Source organism: Anopheles coluzzii, chromosome 3 (assembly GCF_943734685.1).
Source record: "Anopheles coluzzii chromosome 3, AcolN3, whole genome shotgun sequence".
Lineage (NCBI taxonomy): Eukaryota > Metazoa > Arthropoda > Insecta > Diptera > Culicidae > Anopheles > Anopheles coluzzii.
The window spans coordinates 16,135,126-16,151,718 of record NC_064671.1 but is presented as its reverse complement, the minus strand read 5'-3'; the positions used below and the strand labels follow the sequence as shown (position 1 = coordinate 16,151,718).

Genomic DNA, 16,593 nt, shown 5'->3' with positions numbered 1-16,593 from the left:
GGGCGACAATGAGTGCAATAATTAAAAGTACACTTGCACATAATATAATATAATGCGGATGGGAGCAGTCGTGTTTGATACGTGCAAAGAAGCGTGCCCGGCGTGTGCTTCATAAAAGCCGGTTTAAATACAGCACGCCATCGCACGCCAAAGGAGTGCTGTGCTGTGCCGAGGAGCGGAATTCGCGGGCTTAGCGGGCGGATGCTTGTTCTTGAATCTCCGTTCAAAATGCTACTATTGTACTTGGGTGGCACTGCACAATCCAGCGTGAATGGTACTCAAATGAGCGCTTGTGTAATTCGCCCTCTTCGTGTGCGACGGATCGAGGAAGCTGCAAACCGATAAGAACCCGTTCCAAGCCGGATGAAGCTATTTCGCCGTAGGAAGGGCGAGCGTGTGCGCTGTGCAACTCGGCGAAACAAAACGAGGCACAAACAACGCTTCATTAGGTCGCCGGTAGTGTGGGATTGGGGTTTCTTGCTCGCTCGCTTTCCTAACGCTGCAATCAATTTGTAAACGTGCTCTCACGGTTGTTACATGATGGTTGGTGTGAGCATGGTGTTCGGCATCCGCTTACGATAAGACGACTGGTTGGCAAGTCAGTCCCATTTCGGACGTGGAGAGAGCCACTCATAAACAATGTACAGAGATCATTGGGAGAACACCGGCAGCATCGATTGTTCCAGTACGGTGAACGAAAATCGATCCGAGCTTGATTGATCGGAATGTGAACGGGATTGAAACAATTTCACTCGTTTGTGCAATGAATGTTGAAGCGTTCATACTTGAAGACATTTACTTCATTTAGTCAAAACGTACGCAATTGGATCGTGTATCGTACCTACACCGTACCTAATTGGCTATTACTGACTCTTAAACTAAGTGTTTAAGCTATTCTATCCACTGCTCATTCTTAGCTTGCTTTATTGCTCTGTATTCAGCAGAGATCTTCCTCAAATAGCAACGAGTGAAGGCGGACACGGTGGAGACGCACTGGTGGCTGACTAATTGTAGCTCTTTTTTAACAAATGATGCACCCATCCTTCGTACCTTAACTAAGGTACATCAACCTATGGGCCAGACAGCTATAATTATAGTGTACGTCGTGCTATTTTTTCATTTGGTACACGTTGTATTCACATTTCATCTTGTGCACAGTGTCATTTGTTTGGAAATTGCTGACGTAGGTCTTCATGATTGTAAGAATATGGCTCAAACGTTCCAATAGAAATAAGGTCGCATGTTGCGCAGAAGTACTTTATGTACTTGAAATGTATAAAGTAAAAGAATTCAAGCACGAACAATGTGTATTGCATCATTATTTCATTTGCAGGGTTTTTCAGAATATATCACAAGAGGCACATGGTCATCTTGCACAATGGATGCAAATCATTGGTAAATAACAACATCAGTACACATAATGTATGATATAGGCAATGTAGAACAATTCATCACTAAATTAAATTATAATTTCTCTCTTAGTTTCTCTCTTCGCAACAATCAGTCGAGCTATCCCGAACATTAAAGTGAATCATTGAAACATTGCAAAACAAACAAACAAGTCTAATTAATGAGGAATAATCTGTGAAATAAGTGGAAATAAGGGCTTTCAGTGACTTATTGATTATCCTTAGCAGGATAATCAGTCCTACGTATTGGGGGATGGGTCCAGTCGGGGCTTAAACCCATGACGGGCATCTGGTTAAGTTGTGCGAGTTAACGACTGCCCAACTTGTACTACTACTACTACTACAATGTACTAGCCTTAAATTAAAGGGCCGTATCGGAGAACTCGTTCGTCGAAGAACGTTCGTCGCTCATGTGTGAACAGGGTTGTACTACTAGATTTTGCAGAACAAAACCTAATTTTTGATCATAGAGGACTATGAAATGAGTTAAAATGAGCGTCGCGGCGAACGTTCCCGGGAACGAACGAGTTCCCCGAAACGGCTTGTTACTTTAAGGATCATTCAAAAAAAAAAAAAATTAAATTCAAATTTTCATTATATTCTAACAAAAAGTGTCTGCATTCGTGCGTCTTTCTCCAAATGGTTGTAGTGTTCTGTTTTACATATACTACGGTATAAACGAAACACTGAAGAATATATTAAGAGAATACTTCGAACGAACCGTGCTCATCAAAATAGAACTACTGTACATTTGTGCATTTGTGCAGTTTATCTCATGCACCGCAACGTACCCTTTTCCTAGCAAACAACCAGGAAATTAACCCTGATGTGGTTGGGTTGGAGATGTGATGGAAGTGTTTTAAAGTTATATCCTCTTACACGTCCAATTTTGTACAAAACAATGGACGGTCCCATCGTACTCACAGCGTTCAGTTGAGCGCAGTAAAACCTAAAAACCTCAAATTAAATTTGTAAAACGTTTGCTTTTATCATGCATTCCTGTGAATGGTCCTTGGAAAGATAACAGAAATAAGGTTTATTGGGGTTTTCCCGAGAATTGGTCGATGTGCAAATTCAAGTTCAAACTCAACCTCCTTAACGCAACATTATGAATTCCCAAAAAAACGCCGTCAAGTCAAACAGGCGCTGAGAAAATCATAATTCGATCGAATCGTTTGCGAACAATTCAAACCATCCACCGGTTGATTGATAGGAAGATTATCTTCGCTTTAAATATGTTCAAGGAATTGATGTTACTTGAGCTTGAGCGTATAATAACGTTGGTATATTGTGCTTTACTTTCATGAAGAATCATCGTTGTCACGATTCATTTAATTTCTGGCATATTAGAAGTTAGTTTGTGCTACAGGAAATTTCAACATTGTTAACAACATTGTTAGCTTCTTTTGTTCGATTTTTAACTTTATTATATTAGTTTCAATTTCACCTATCTTTTTGTCATAAAAAAGCTAAAACAACCCACTTGAACCTAGGCACACAATACGAAGTCATTCATATTTCATTCACTTTTGGGCTTCAGCACATCATAACGCTGCAAAAAGCGACCCTCAAAACTAGCTCCTGCTTTTGACTTTGCAACGATAAAAGCTTCTAATCCCGCCGGCCAACCTCGCTTCGGCACCTGCCTCTATCCCGAAAGCAAACCATAACTGATTATTACCGTTCACGTGAAATATGCCTGTGCACACCAATATCGCATTGCTGCGGCACTACCTGCGGCATCAATTTCTCCACACTGCAGGTGTCGCTTTCGGATCAGCAAATTTCGGTACCTCAAGCCACCTTTGAAGCAGGGCGAAGCAAGCGAAACAGGAGGACGGTGTTTAGCACGGCTCGCCAGTGCCGGCCAGCCCTCTGCGCCTTGCGTGTGTGACGTTCGAGCGAGCATGGCCGGATAGCATGGCTTTCTTTTAATTGCCCCCGGCGGGACGGTCTGCTCGACGAAACGTGACCAATTGCTCTCGTCTGCATTGTGTGCGCCTCTCGTTTCGTCTAATTATGATGGGAGTTTGCTGGCGTCATTTTTTCGCTCTCCTCCACTTGCACACAACCGAACCACTCCTCGGGTCGGTTTGCTTTTCACACTGGGCGACGTTGTCGTTTCACGCAACATGAGAGCGCCTACTTCCTGCCTGGCGTTTATCTGGCGTGTCGCTTAACTGTCGAAACGGGCGGCGCAGCTCATCATCCGTTCACCGACACAGACACCCAAGGTGGGTGATGAAATTGGTGTCCTGGGGGCTAGTGTGTGGGGGACGCTAGATGGCCATTGAATCAAAAGGACGTTGAAAAAGTGTCGGTAATTGGAAAGGCCCCCGGACAACGAGCCCGCCATGCATCCTCGGGGAGTTCTCGGCTACAGCAACAAGGAGGAAACACATTTTGAATTAATCTACCTAAAGCAAAAGCGTAAATGAATTTGCCTCCGGTTGCGACAGAGTTTTGTTGATTACTTTTTTGTCCCCTTTGCTGCCTTGCTGGACGTGTTCTTTTTTTCTCCTGTTGTGAGCTATGGGCTGTTTTTCGGCTTCTTCTGTTCGACCAATTTTTACTCCATATCACGTCAAACGGTAATTAATGCGCTCGTCGTTTTGCTTCTTTAATTTACACAGCTTTTTTCTCTCTCCCTTTCTTTATGTTCGGTGAATATAAGCGGTGAACGGCACAATTTAAAAATTGACAGTTGCCTTTCACGGTACGCTTATTTATGAGTTTCTGAAAACATCCATTTAATTTCGTTGCCAATTAAGCCGCCGGTTCCAAAAAAAAATTAGGCAATAGGCAGCGTTGTCGCTTGTTATTCAACATAATTTCATTTTTATCATCATGGTTTCTAATTTGTGTGTTAACATGAAATTTTCCATTTCTCGGAGCGAAATTATAATCTACTACGGCGCAACTGGTAAACTTATTTCTGACCGGGGGCAAACATAAGCTTTCGCCAAAAATCCCTTACCATCAGTCAGAAACGTTTGCGTATCCATTTCATCATCCCGGCAAAGTTGACCTAACCATACACAACCATCCTTAGTGGAAGCCGTGTGCCTTGGAGGCGAACGCATTTCGCAACTTTTGGCAAATCTTTGCAAAGCCATCACGTACGTACATTATGTGGTGAAAGGCGATGGCGTCGGTTGACACGACCTTGTCGAACCTCCGTGGTGCCCAGCGTAAGTAAGCGAAGGTGGCTCCCGGATGAGTGTGAATATGACGCCTGCTCCTTCTCCTCCGTTGAGTGCCACTCAGCGTGAGAAGTCAACAGGCAAAACGGGGTTGAGGGCAGCTAGTTCCGGGGCCGAAAAGCATATTGCCACCAAAACATGCGGGGAGGGTTTTCCACATTGGGGCCCCTTAGCCTAGCTGCTGGCCGAATGAGATGAGCACGATGAGCTGATGGTCTGATCTTTGGATGGATGAACACGATGCGGCGAAGAGGGTGTGTGAGCAGCATTATGAGGCCAGGAAACAGGAAACATAAAGTTGAGCTGGTGCTGCTGCTTGTTGTTTCGCTCGTTTCTGGCCGGCTGGTAGTGTGGTGCGATGCGAGGTGCGATGGGGACACATAAGCAAATGAGGTCAAAGCGGCCGGGCACCATTGTGTGACGCTTCTGCTTGAAGGCATTTTATTGCCCGGTTAGATGTTTGAGTGCTTACGCTTTTTGTGTGGTCGTCGTTTGTAGCTGCAAAGGATCCAGCGCATTAGTGTAGGGTGGTGGTGAGATGGGCGTTATAATGTGACGGAAAAATGTCATAAATAATAGCAAATAATGTTAGGTGGTGGTGGTGGTGTGATTTGCTGCACGGGATGAATATGTGTGTGGCGTATATGCGTAGGAATAAATCATATTTGTAAGCGTACATCATACTTGAAAAGGATGGAGTAACAAGCGTGTAAGCACTGATTAACAAGTAGTATAATTGCGAATATGCCGAAAGCCCGCAAACACAAGTGTAGCTTATAAAGTTAAAGTAACATCGTAGTAACAGTAACATATTTCTTGATAACTTGTAAATACACGATTAAACTCAAATATATTGGAATATTTAGGCATAAACAACAAACAAACAGATGTAAAATATGCGTCCAAGCAAAGAATAACGTCAGAAAATCATTAGAAACGGCATAATAATAATAATAATAATAATAATAATAATAACAATAATAATAATAATAATAATAATAATAATAATAATAATAATAATAATAATAATAATAATAATAATAATAATAATAATAATAATAATAATAATAATAATAATAATAATAATAATAATAATAGTAACAATAATAATAATAATAATAATAATAATAATAATAATAATAATAATAATAATAATAATTATAATAATAAAAATAATAATAATAATAATAATAATAATAATAATAATAATAATAATAAAAGTAATAGTAACAATAATAATAATAATAATAATAATAATAATAATAATAATAATAATAATAATAATAATAATAAAAATAATAATAATAATAATAATAATAATAATAATAATAATAATAATAATAATAATAATAATAATATTAATAATAATAATAATAATAATAATAATAATAATAATAATAATAATAATAATAACAACAATAATAACAATAATAATCTTCTTCTTTGGCTCTACAACCGTTGTTGGTCAAGGCCTGCCTGTACCCACTTGTGGGCTTGGCCTTCAGTGACTAATTGGTTCCCCCCCATAGCAGGATAGTCAGTCCTACGTAGGGCGGCAAGGTCTATTTGGGGATTGAAGCCATGACGGGCATGTTGTTAAGTCGTACGAGTTGACGTTTGTACTATATAGACCGGCTTAAATAATAATAATAATAATAATAATAATAATAATAATAATAATAATAATAATAATAATAATAACAAAAATAGTAATAATAATAATAACAATCATAATAATAGTAATATTTCGCTGCGCCTAAGAAGAATGGCAGTAACTGAACTTTCAAAGTGCACAGTTATCATAAAACAATTTTTCAACTTAAAACCATACAAGGATGGTCATTATTGATGTTAATAAATAAAAGATTATATATTATACGTATCAATGTATACTCAAACAAATAACAAATGAAATAAAAGGAAAGTGAAGGTAGCTGGTATTGAGATAACAACATACAAAATATTCAGATGTGCCTTTTAAAACCCTTTACACAATTTACAAGCACGAGTTCAACTTAAGCACTTCCGAGTACTTTGATTTTATTTTATTCCAGATTCATTATTTTATGCAGCAATTATAACTGTCAAGACTGAACACCCTGGGGTCAAATGGTTAAGTCTTATGTCAGCTTCATTCCCGGAAATAAGAAAAACATCCCCAGGAAAAAACCATTAAAAACATGAATCATGAATCATCAAACCCCGGGTCGGCGGATGAAGGGGAGGGAAAAAACTTTCTTCATTGCAAATTTTATGGTTCATCGGCTTACGGCTCCATCGGCTTCAGCCTTAAACATTTGAGCCCAAGAACTAATAAAGTGAAACTTTTTTGATCACTCCAATGAAAACGAATGGTTTTCCGGGATGTCCTCCGGGAGCTTATTCCTTTCAGTGTATTGATGGAGAAGGGAGCGGTTGCTGCTGCTGCTGCTGTATCGATAGCAGAAGAAATTGTTGCCATCGGGCAATTTGCATAACACATCGACGATACGAGGTGAGAAACGGTTTGCTCCACGAGCTACCAGAAACGGTCGGGGTTTGTCGGGGTGAGAGTGGTTGAACGGTACAAAATGTGTCGTACGTGCTAGGGCGCCTAGGATAGGTGCTTACAAGAAGGGATTGAAATTGCTTTCGCTTTGTGTAGAAGTTTTGAGTGAAGAATTGCATCGTAAACTGCTTCGTGTTTCATTTTTTCACTACATAATACGCTACAAACAGGAAGGAAAACATCACACCACCGGAGGCAGAAACACATACACTGCCATTGAAGGGAAGGAATAAAGAAATGTGTGTGTACTGCAAAGCCGAGTGTGATGTGTGGCTGTACATTGAACTGCAGCTCACGAGCATGCTTCCTTTGCTACAGTGTTGCGGTTTTATCCATTTGAAAAAAAAATGGTTCTTTTTGCACCTCAGAGAGTGTGGGAAATCATCGATTGTTCGATTATATTTAGATCCTGACCGAAGCAAAACGATGTGACAATTCGCTTACATAGCACGCGGCGTGTACATGATGAGACAGAAATTAATGAAACCATACTGCGCGGTGCACTTTTAATTAATAGTAATTGTATTCCAACTCCATCCTGCAGTACTGGTGGTGGTGGTGGGCTGAGGGAAATAATTAAAGTGAGCAATTTACCGCATTGCCCCATAGCATCCGTTTGGTTGGTTGGTGCAGCATTTTGTTTTTTTTCCGTTTCCCAGCACTAACCGGGATAGGATTAAATAATGTATGCCAGTGGGGTCTCTTTTTTCGATGTGTGTATTTTCGTTGTGCAATTTGCCACGTTGATGAGTAATTTTACAGAATGCAAAAAAGCGAGTGCGACCCGCTGGAATCATTCATCCACAAAGCGATTAATTATTGGTCACATTCGTACGCACGGTGAGGGTTGTTGCGAGTTGATCCACACAGGCTTGATGAGGGTAGGATATTGAATTTATTTGCCGTATGATTTTATCCATCATTTAATTTTGCACATGTGTGTGTGTGTAATTGTGGGCCATTTTTTTTTTTGCTTTGAATACCATTTGCATTCCATGCGACTCTCCGGGCAACGACCAATTAATGCACACTACTCTACCTGCAGCGTGGTTGAAGGTCGATTGATTATTGACAGCAATGACGTTTGCGGTGTGGTTTAGTAATTGGCTTTTAAGCTTTGCTAAGCTCTACCCACCAAAACACCAAGGTATGGGGTGGGAGAGTGGAGGTGAAGGAGCGAGTGGTTTTGCTAATACGAATTAATTTAGAGCATGGGTGCGTTTTAATGCGGTTTCACGAAAGTTGAGTATTTAATTGTGGTCTGAAATGTGGTGACGCATGGTGAGAGTAATTGGAATTTTCTAAACATTGTGGGTAGATTTAGAACAAAAAGAAACCTTCTTTGATTCATGTTGTTGCTGAGTAGTTTTTCGCGAGTAAATAAATATGCTCACCATTTTGTTTTATTTTATTTTAACTTACAGCATACAACAAATAGGAAGCACCGACTGGGTAGAGCATGATTGTGGACAGGCAGCTGAAGCTTTTATAAGGTTTGTAGATTATATATCTTGTTGAAGTGCTTATTTATTTGTCAGAAACAACTTCAATGATTTCAGCACCTACAATTCGCGTTGAAATAAAAATAACTGATGTAGGACCCCTTTTCGTTTTTAGATCGTAGGCTGAAATTTAAGCCTATCAGCTGTTTGCATTGTATAGCAGTTTTCGAGCTGCTATCAAAGTCTAGGTCTAGTATACAGATGAGCTTATCCCAAGATGTATGCATTTAGAAGGCTGATTTTTATCGTTTCTGTTTCTAAATGAAGATTTTAAGAGTGTTTTGTGTATTCATCAAGCAACCAGGTAGCTTGTTTGAGCAATAGTTTACACCCATCCTGTCTAAAATTGACGTTCAAATTTCGTTATAAAAAACATGCTATGAGACCACCTGATCTACATACACTTTGATTCTAGATTCCACCACCTGATCTCTTCAAGGCACCTTGGGATAAATGAAAACACGACCTTGTTTTGACATGTTTTCGAGCAGGTACTCGAGTCTAATTCTAGCATTGAGGTCTATAATCTAGGCTGAAAATTGCAGGCTAGTTTTATGTTTGGTTTTGTATGGAATGTTTACATGATTTCAACCTCCAACTGTCAAACTCCATATAAAAAATCTAACAAGAATCGTAAAGGGCCCTATAATAGGATTTACTTGCCATACTATACAGAGCGACACTTTGCATACCTTTAGGCGTATAGTTAGAGTATAATACGTAGATTATATTTAAAAAATACTAATAACATTTCACAGTTTGTTAGTAAGTTGTACAAAATAATGTTTCTTCCATATTAATTAGCGCGCGACATACGGTGTTTCTTGCTTTTCTCGCTTTTTCTCACATCTATCCCGCCATAAAGCGCGACCTGCTTTGAAAAGGGGAGTGCAAAACATCAAAGTTCCCACCCTTGCGGGGCAAGTTAGTTTGGTTGCTGGCTGCTGACTGCTAATGAAGCAATAAAACTGAAGCAAGCAAAACAAAATCTACCACCACCATAGAACAAAATACCCACCACTGTACCCAAAAAAAAAAAGGAATAATGCGCACATGTACATGCTGCCAGGCTCGTGGAACCGTTATGTCAATAAAATTCGCCACATCCAGTCCAGGCAGTGGTTGACAGGGAGGGTCCCTCCAGCGGCAATTGCCTGCCACCGGGCAGCTGTGAATATGCTTTTATTTTTCGGCTTGACCGGTCGGTCGGTCGGTCCGTTGGTTTCCGGTGCTTCAAGCGGGCACTGGAAGGCTGAAGAAATTATGAGCCCTCGATTGAGCGCTCAATCGAACGTGCGAACGTGTACATGGCATGGGTCATGTCACTCCCCGTTTCGGGCTGCCCTTTTTATCACCAAAGTCTCCTGCACCGCTATCGGAAGCACCGTTCAGGCATGATTGCGAGGGAAGGAGGAGCTAACTGCGAGAAGACCTTGCGATATGCGGCTCATAAAATGGCCGTGCGTGTGCCCTTTCGGGCGTGAATGCGTTAGCCTGAAGGGGTCCAGATAAAAAAAACCCCGGTGAAGGTAATTTTGCCCGAAGCAAAAGCATAAATCATACATTAGTTGCGAGGGAACGGAAATTAATTTTATATTTGTCAATATTGAGCGATTGCACGGGTTGCTGGGGTCGATTGGATGGTGAGTTCATACACGCTCGTGGATTGCTTTTTTCTTCTTCTGACGAGTACTGGTAAATGTTATGCGTGTGTTTGTGAACCCGTTTCACAGGGCAACAGATTTCAGCTAAACACAGGATCACCAGTTTTTGCTTTCACCACTCAGCGCAACGGTGACAAAATTTGTATTTTATTGATGCGTGCGTTGATCGTGGGGCTAAAAACAGTATCGTAAAAAATGATACAAAAGCATTGAACAAACAGGAAAAGTGTGCACACGTTGATCACACAATTCTCGCGCCCTATCAATCGGTAAGAGCGTTGATTGAAGGTTTTTGCACGTTCAGCAATTCGCAATTTTAGTTTTGTTTTCGTTTTTCAAATCACATGATTGCACCGTATAAGGGAACAAATGGTAATGAACAAGTATGCAGCAGTGCTCGAATTGGACAGAAATGGTGAACTGGCACTGTCACGCAGAAAAGCTAAATTATTCAAAGATGAATGATGGTAATAATAGGGGGAAAATACGAAAATTTGGGGACATTTCAGCTGTAGCATAAATATGAGCTGATTTTTGTTAGTATTTGTTTTTATCATAGCGTGTGGTACATTTAATCATTTGTTTGATAAATTGAAGTGAAAAAGCACTAAGAAAATAGCATAATAATATGTGGCGCAGCAATTTCAACACAATTAAAAATAAAATCTATGCAAGTGCTACGTATTGACAGACGATTAACAATTTTTCATACACAATTTTTTTAACATTTTTTTCTTTTTTCATAAAATAAACATTCCAATCGTTTATCGTCGCATTTTTTTTATTTTATTGTAGAAAAAAAAACCAAAATAGTCACCAACTACTAGGCGCCTCCATCAAGTACGAAAAGCTTAACACTAAAGGTTGCTTTAAACCTTGCGTGGAAGTGAACTTGAAATTTTGTTTTTTGTTGCAATATTTCATTAAATATTTATCTGAATATTTCTTATGGTACATCAAAAGAAAGGATATCTTTTATATAAGGATATTGAATTTCCTTTCATTTGGTGTACGAAAGCCAAATTCTGATAAAAAAAATATTTAATTATAGCAGAAAAACCCAAAATTTCACATTCAATTTCACTGGGGCTCTAATGCGAGCTTAATTTTTTTAATTATTACTTGTAGAAAATGGAATTATTCCTCTTATTAACAAAACATTTGATGAATAACTCTGTGCATAATGCAAGTTTTTAATGGATTTATTTGAAATGTATTTTCCCATTATTGGCGATTGCTAAAGTTCATAATAATAAGTTAGCCGAAGATAATACAGTATTTATCACAGATTATTTAAATAAAAGTTTAAGTAAACACATTACTAAATTCTCTGGTTCAGTCTATTAAAAAAATCACATTTATAGCTCAACGCTCTCCATTCACAGTATTGAAAACTAATTTATGCAAGATATGCTTTCCCTCAAAGATGGGAAAACAATCACAGGAATGTGGCCATTGATGTCCTCCAAAATTTTAACGAGCTCGCCTACCTTTTTTCTCTTTTTGTTCGCCCACCATAGCAACGGAAACAAACAATCGAATAATTTCATAAGTGAACAATCATTGCTGTCGCAAAAGTGGCACCCTCAAATCGAAACATTCCGCTCTGCCCAACAGCTGCTGCTGTGTACCTTTCGATTCGTCAAGCACCGGCCAAACAGTGCCGGCCAGGGCAGAAGAAAGTCGAAACTTGCTATGTCACAATTTGCCGTTCCAATCGGATCCCACATTGTTTACTTTTCCGGGGAAAGCCATCCGGCGGCGTGAAGTTTGTGTTCACTAGCCGCCCTGTGCGCTTTCCTGTGGAAAGTTTTCAGCAAACGCAACAACAAATGGTGAGATGAGCGCGAGGGAACGAATGGGATGCGCGGACAGTAGTGGCATGAGGTAGGCGACAGGAAAAAGGAACTTGCGGAAAAATAAATTTCCAAAAGGCCTCGTTATCCCGTAGCACTCGGTCCGTAACGTCTCTATATCCGGGGCAACAATCGAACGAACGAATTCGCAAAAAGGCAAGCACACACACACACACACGCTCCGACTCACTATATTGCTTTGGCCATCGATTCGAAGGTTCGAATCGGGCGTGCACAAGGACCGACACAAGGATCCCCAAAAAAAAACGCATGCCAATGAAGCACGGGATGCTAGCCTAGCTAGATCCGACCCAAACCCCCAGCGCCCCGCTGGCCATATGGAAGCGGGCAAAACTTTGCGCCATTTGTCAGTGCCGCAACCGAACGGAGGGGTTTTAAATAGTTTGATTTGGGTGAAGTTCCCAGAAACCCGAAGGAGGGAAAGTGGGAGGGAAAAACTCCCCACAAAAGGACGCCTGGAAATTCGCAAGCTTTTGGCGAGCTTTGGTGCGGTAGTACAGCTGCCGGAACTGCTTGCCTCCAGCACTGCCGAGATGATGATGCCCGGGATGATTCGTATCGTTCGGTAGATGGTTGATAAATTTTCTGTCATTTCACAAACCATTCGTTCCATACTAGTTCCGAGAAGGCAAAAGTGCGCAGTGCCGGCTACCCCGTTGCAATTAGGGGCGAAATCAATCCATCACAATTTAAGTGCTTCGATCCAGCGATGCCAGCTGGTGTGTGCGGCAGAAGGCGAGCAGACTGCTCGATGGGTGGGAGAAGAGGAAAAAAGCAGTAATCCCCCATCGAAAGTTTTGCAAGCCTGCTCCGTTTCCGTTTCCGTAGATCCCGGCGATTGAGGTTTAACTTTTCATCCAACTTTGGAAATCAAGTGCTTGGAATTAATCAAAAACGCATCCCACCGAGCGTATTGAGGGTGAGGTTGGGTACGATAGTTGGCAAAGTATCATTAATACCTAGCGTTTTTTTTGTGTGTGGAGCAGAAGTTTTCCAGATGTTAGCTATTCGATGGGCCAAGAATGGGTTTAGGTGTTCGGCAGGCTATAATGAATTTTAATTTATCAACCCACCGCCGGGGCAAAGGCTTCGTTTGCGACCGTGGCGTGGACTTTCCAAACGAGCAAGCAATTATTTTTAACTCGATTGTGAATAATTCGTTGCAGAAAAGTTAAATGTCGGTGCGTTTTGTTCCGTGACGACTGTGTGGAACGAAATTGAATCGTTTCGGCGTAGAGTGTGAAAAGAGAATTCGTTCGTTGTGATAGTTTTCACTGGGGTTGTTTAATGTAGGCAGAGGAATAGGTAGAACAAAAATAGTAGATTTTTTTTATATATTTGTTCCCACTGCTATAGAACAACGGTCAGAGAAAAAAATCAGGGAGGCATTTGGGCTTTTTCATTCATTTTAACATAAAAATGAATGGAAAAAATTGTGTGTGTGTGTGTGTGTGTGTGTGTGTGTGGAACTGTATCAAATTTCATTAGTTGAACAGACCTTTCATTTCGAGAACTTAAAAAGTTTTTTTTCATGAATTTTTGATTAATATTTGTTCCATTGAAACAAAATGACTTTACGTCTGTGAATTGCAGAACCAGCATTGAATTACTTTTTCTCCGTTACCAACATAATAATAAGCTTTTTGTACAGCGAATATTCTTTAAGCGCTCAATAATATTGGTTTGCTAAGGAACTTCCGTGACTGTGATGGCTTTTGATTGTTGGTGCTTTTGATCATATGATGCCTTCAGCTGTGATATATATAGACAACTTTCATATGACAGCTTTGACTGAATACATATGAATTAGTGGCAGAAATCATATCAACCATCTATACAAACCCACACAACAAAATAGCCTCAGATTTACCTCCTGGATTATTTTTGTCTGACAAAAATGTTAACCATCGCCGATTTGTAGCAGTTTGATTTAATGATAGTTATTGATTGCGAACAGTCCCGTGGTACAGTCGTTAACTCTTACTTTGACACGAACTCAATAACATGCCCGTCACGGGTTCAAGCCTACAATGGACCGTCCGCCCGTAGCAAAGATTGATTATACGGCTGTGCGGTAATGGATTAAGTATCGAAAGCCTGTATTATAGCCGGTATGTCCGCGTAGGACGTTACGCCAAAGAAGAAGACAAATTGATTGATTTTTTTTTACCTGAAGTAAATACTTAATCCATTTCAAAAATACTAGAATCCATTTCAAATAGGAAAAAAAACTATTTAAAAATCCATCTTTGTTTGTGACGACAAAATCCGTGATGCATGATGAAATCCAATATGATGTAACCTGGCGAATATTGATGCAATTCAGATGATGAGCATTGTTCCACTGATAGGTCGAAACGTCAGCTTTCTAGCTTCAAATAGGAATGTAGAATTGTTAGCAGTGCTGCAAAATATCACTGTCAACGTCATAACAAAAATCTGACCGAAACAATATCCATATCAGCGTCACGTACTCAATTGTGATAATCAGAGGTGATACTCAAAACGGTTGCTGTGACCAATGCATGTTTCGTGAAATTTTTGTGACCAATGCTTGGTCAGTCACATTGTCATGACGTTTTTTACTGTGATCAGATAAATTCCGATTTAAATAAAATCATGTCAGCGTCACGAGCTCTACTGTGACGATCAGAGGTGAGACTCAAACAGTTGGTGCGACCATCACATGTTTGGTGACATTGTGTGCAACCAACTCTTGGTCAGTCCACAATGGGCAGTTTAGAACAAATTGCAAATAAAATTATTTTTGCAGAAATGGTTAGTTTTTATCGTTTGTAGTAAAGTATTATGATAGTAAATAACATTTTATTTGTAGTTCGCATCCATACCACCAGGTGGCGCTACATAAAATAGTGTTTTAAGGGATCTTTGCTTAGTTTTATTAAATTTTTGTGTTTTTTTCTTGTATTATTTGTTGCTAATAGTATAAACCATTTTAAAATATACTGTAATGTTCCATAATGAAGATTAAATAATAATAATAATAATAATATATAAACAAAACATAATAATTTTGAATAAGATAATTTTTTCTGCATTGTATAGGACAATTGTAGCTAATTCTCGTCACTTTTACTCACAGGTAGTACAAATATTAAAAATTTACACACACAACTTAGGTGGATGCTATTATAAGCTCCTGACGTCTAGTTCACTTTTCTAAAGACATGAATAAAGGCATTTAAATAATTAGATAGAGCAGGTGCATTGAAATAAAGTACTTCCCATATTCGTAATGAAAAGCAGCACATATTGTTTGTCTTTGAATATTCATCCAATACCTTTCCAAGTGCTGTACTGCCTTCAGAAGGGGTAATAAAACTACAAATTCCTTCTTGGTTTTACAACTATCTGAAAAAATCAAAATTGCACGATAGCTACAAACTAAGTATTTACTTCATTTGTAAAGTTAAACCCTGTCTTTGTTTTAGTGCGTGTAGCTACTGATATTGAACTGGTTAACGAATCAGAGGAATACAGCTCATTATACAAAATGTCCTTCTGGATGCATTTTCTTTCTTGCAAAATATTCTTTGTAGCATCTCCCCTCTATCCTTATATTTAGTTTGTCATGAGTTTTGGGAGTTTCTTCTCCCAAAACGCCAATAGATGCTACTGCATTCATAACGTTTTCCTGTTATGCGTATAATTTAAGAATTACTTTCTTTATATCCTTCTATAATCTGCAGTAGGACCAGAAGGTATTTGGTTCTGATTTGCTTCATTATATTTAATGATAAAGTTAGGTTAGAATAGAAATTTACATATTAGATAAGTACATGAGCTGAAACTAAGATACACAGGTTCGTAATTGAAATGAAAGTTGATCAAAAGCACGTAGAATATATTTTTGTAGAATACACGAAATACGCTACACTAGGCACCTATGGAGCCGCCTAGTTACGCATGTGTCTGTTTTTAGAAAAAGTTGATGTGAAAAAACTTCAATAAAATTCGCGTTCGCAAACTTTCGCAGAATATTTCTTCACAGATTGATAGTATATATATTACACTATGATGTGACATATATGAGACAACGCCACTCTACGCCACTTTTATAATGGCATCAAGTCAAAAGTTAAAATGATGAAAATTTTCAGGAGGTTTCTTCAGTTATTATCGTATATTTTTGCATAAAATTAACTTAGCTCAAAATTTTTCATGTGTTTATAAAGCTGACTAAATATCCTTTATAAAATGTCTAAACTTATCAAAATCGGTTCATATTTGAAAAAGTTACAAAGGTTCAAAGTTTTCCAAAAAAGTGAAAATTTTTCTGCGTTTTTTTAACAAATCTCGACTTTGAGAGGTGTTTTCTAGAGAACCAGAACAGATACAGAGCTCATATTTGGTATTTTTCTTAGTTTAA

General features: G+C 39.1%; 1 protein-coding gene across 5 annotated transcripts in view; it reads left to right on the top strand.

The window, feature by feature from the left end:
* LOC120955590 (uncharacterized) overlaps window positions 1–16,593 on the top strand; it is an 82,849-nt gene that overhangs the window by 36,078 nt on the left and 30,178 nt on the right. For 3 of the 5 annotated variants that reach the window (XM_040376611.2, XM_049609840.1, XM_049609841.1), the window contains one exon: window positions 8,585–8,653. The exons of the other annotated variants lie outside the window; for them this stretch is intronic. The gene's annotated coding sequence lies outside the window, so the exon portion shown is untranslated. The remainder of the gene's footprint in view (window positions 1–8,584; window positions 8,654–16,593) is intronic. 5 annotated transcript variants of the gene reach the window in all.